General features: G+C 43.1%; 1 pseudogene; it reads left to right on the forward strand.

Annotated features, from left to right (window-relative positions):
• The first annotated feature begins 1,391 nt into the window (after nucleotides 1-1,391).
• Nucleotides 1,392-3,353, forward strand: LOC101648841 (annotated as a pseudogene).
• The last annotated feature ends 439 nt before the right edge of the window (nucleotides 3,354-3,792 follow it).

Below are 3,792 nucleotides of genomic sequence, written 5' to 3' on the forward strand. Positions count from 1 at the left end.
TTATAAATAAATATATTAAATTATCAGGAATTTGGTTTTATCTCTCTAGAGGACCCTGTCTAACACAGCCATCCTCACAATTTTTGATAGGTTTGAGCTGATTGTTGCTGCCACTGTGTCCATCCACCTTGTTGAAGGTCTTTCTTTTTTATTTTTGCTCCCCTTACAAATTTCCAAACGCGATGCCACTTTCCAGGGAATGGTCTCTCCTGAAAGCATGTTCACAGTACATGGGAGGAAGCCTCGCTATGCTATCCTTGCTTCTAAACACCTTTCTGGCCAATCATTATAATTCAATTACATCAATTCTTCTTTGTTATTACTTATTCAGTGTTCTATATATGAGGCTATTGGAAATACTATGGCTTGGGTCAGGCACACCCGAGTTCTCAAAGTAACATTCTTGCTTTTCAATACTCTAAGGAGGTCTTGTGAAACAGATTTACTTAATTCAATGCATCATTAGACCTCTTGATTGCTGCTTTCATTGAGCATTGATTAAAGAACTAAACAAGGTAAAATATTTGACAATGTCAATCTTTTCTCCATTTCTCTTGATGTTACCAATTGGTTCAATTATGAAGGTGGCACAAGGCAGGGCAATGTTTCATTCTTTTGTACCTAGGCTTGCTCTGAGTCAGAACTGACTCAATGCCATGGGACAACATCAAGATAAGTCTAAACAGATTCAAGGGCATGTAACAACCACATTTCTTCCTATCAGTTTATGTAGTTCTAATTTTTTTGTCTTGAAGTTTATCTAGTTCATGTAGATTATTAAATTTATTGTCACAAAGTTCTTCATAATATTTTGTTATTTTAATAAGCTCAGTACAATGTCCCTTCTTTCATGCTTGCGTTTAGGAATTTGTGTCTTCTCTGGGGTTTTTATCATAGTGCGCTTTAAAAAAACTACAGTATTTTCGATCCCATTTTATACATGCTAGGGCTGGACAATCAATAGAAAACACCAAAAGAGAGCTAAGAAGCACTACCATTGGGATGCCAACCAGAAAATCAGTATTTCAAACCTACCAGATCCTCCACTGGAGAAAGACGAGGCAAGTCTGCTTCTGTAAAGACTTGCAGTCTCAGAAACCCTATCAGCTGTGCTCTATCTTATAAGGTCATTCTATTCAGAATTGACTCCCCACAGTGGGAAAGAATGTTGATGCTTGTGAAGTACGGTGTTATCAAAGAATAGAATTACTATACAATGAATAAATCTTAGAAATACAATCAGAATGTTCCTTACAATGGAGGTTGTTGAGACCTCTTCTCATGTAGTTCAGTCATAGTATCAGGATGGATCAGTCCCTGAAGGAGAACTTGGTAATGTAGAGGCTGAGTGCAACAGAACAATGAGAGAGTCTGACACATTAGTCGTAACAATGTACTACAACAGTATGATAGAGCACCAGACAGAGATTTGTTCTATTGTGCATGGGGTTGCTGTCGATCAGAACTGAGTAGATAGGTGCAATCTAACAACTGACATCTAGAAGAGACTTCATACTAGTGTGATATCATAGCTCCTCACCTGTAAAGTAAATGTATGATTCTATCTCAAATAAACATAGGAGGAATAAAAGAAAATAAGCCTATATGGAGACTTGTGAATAGTAGATACAACACCATCATTAATTCCTCCTCTTTTGTACTTGGGACATTAAGCTATATTTGCATTTATGCTAATTTTTATTAGGTCCTCATGAGTTGGCTCTGACTAATGCTTATCCTGTGCACACCGGCAAGAAACACTGCCAGATGCTGCCCCATCCACATAGCTCTCAGGTTTGAGGCAGTTATTGCAGCATTTTGCCCATCCATCTTACTGAAGGTCCTTCCCTTTTTCTCTGCCCTTCTCCTTTATCAAGAATGATGTCCTTTTCCAGGATGTGGTCATTCCTGATAACTCCATAATGCCAGAGTTAATCTCATCATCTCCAATTCCAATCTCCATTCGGACTGTACATGGTTGAAAAAAGATTTTTGCCCCAGCAGTCCATGCTGAAAATGTTCTTCACCAACACCATAATTCAAATGCCTCAATTCTTGGATCTCCCTTCCCCATGGTCCAGCTTTTGCATGCATATTAAGCAATTGAAATAGCATGGCTTGGGCCAAGTACACCTGAGTCCTCAAAGTTACAGCTTTGCTTTGTAACACTTTAAAGAGGTTTTGTGCAGCAGACTCACCCAGTGCATTGATTTGATCCTGTGACCATTGCTTCCAAGAGCAGTGAGAGAGACCTGGAGGTACAGCTGTTACACAGTTGGGCTGTGATCTAAAGGTCAGCAGTTCAAATCACCAGCTGCTGTGACAGAGAAATATGGGGTTTTCTACGCCCCAAAGCAGTTATAGTCTCAGAACCTCACAGGGCACTTCTACCCACTCCTATAGAATTGCTATGCGTCGGCATCGACTTGATAGCAGTGAGTTTCCGAGAGCATAGATTATGGATACAAGTAAAATGACATTTCCTGGAAGACTCACTGTTGTCTCTGCTCATCGTGGTGTTGTTTATTGATCCAGACTGGAGAATTTGTGGTTTCTTTACACTGAGTTATAACTCACAGTGATAGCTGTACTCTTTGATTTCTACCCGTGCATACTTCCAATCCTCTTGGCTTTCAGCAAACCAAGTTGTGTCTTCTACATACAGCTGCTTGCTAAAGATCCTGTCAGACAGAGCCCTCGTCACAAGAGCTTTCCTGGCAAGGCCCCAGAAGGCAGCTGACGTGAACTGCTGGCAGCGAGATCGCCCTGTTCCTTCAGGCCCCAGTTCTCTCAGCCCCTCTATGGGGCAGCCTACCATCAGCTCCCCCCCTCCACTCCCCCCAGATAGCATCTGGGTAGGAACAAGCCATTTCCACTCACAGTCAAATATTTCCTTCAGAGGTGCCTGTCCGACAGAAGCTTCGTGGCCAATTTGCTCAATGAACCTTCAGCACCCAGACAGCTCCACCAGCTCCCAGGTGTCCCCAGCCAGGGAGAAGAGAGCCCAGCCCCTGGCCACCTCCTCCTCCCCGCCCAGGGGATCCAGCCTCTTCAGCTCCTTTCTCTCTAGTGCCATGAAGCCCACCTCGCAGGCTCCCTTGGGGCTGATGGAGCAGCCAGCTCTCGCCACACCTGTGTTTCAAAGACCCTGGGTCATCCTGGTGATTGAAGATGCCCACACTGGCTGGTCCAAGTATTTCCATGAAAAGAAGGTGAATCGAGAGGTTGAGATGCAAGTGGAAAGAGGCTGAATTCTCAGAGCTAGACCTGGCTGCCTTTGTGACTGGGGCTGAATGGCAGACATGCAAGTCATGAGAAATGGAACCAAGGCTGTGAGGCAGGTCAGTTACTGACCTGAAGATTTCAAAGACTAGCCTCTTTGTTCAAATAGAACAATTTCGCGATCCTGAGCCCCTCTGGGGAGCAGACCAAGACTGGACTGTACCTACAACTTCCTTTGGGAGTCGCTGATTGGTACAAAGAGTTCACACACTCCGTAACTCACCAAAAGGTTAGAAGTTTGAGCCCACTCACCTGGGAAATCTTCCTTCACAAGTGGAGCCAGATTAAATTGTAACACCTTGTCATGTGATATTCATTTGGCCCATTATAAAGCTGTTTCAGTAAAAATGAAAAGAAAAAAAGTCAAGGGAAATACGCATGGATTAAGCATCTGGCCAATCCCCTCTGCCCATAGACCAGAGATGCGGATAGCCTTGCTCTCAGGCAAACCTCATTGGAGAGTGGATCTTTGCAGATGCAGTTAGGCTAAAATCAAACACCTTGTCAGTT

The sequence above is a fragment of the Echinops telfairi genome, unplaced genomic scaffold (genome assembly GCF_000313985.2).
Source record: "Echinops telfairi isolate 266 unplaced genomic scaffold, ASM31398v2 ScPeMD7_2;HRSCAF=8, whole genome shotgun sequence".
Taxonomy (NCBI): Eukaryota; Metazoa; Chordata; class Mammalia; order Afrosoricida; family Tenrecidae; genus Echinops; species Echinops telfairi.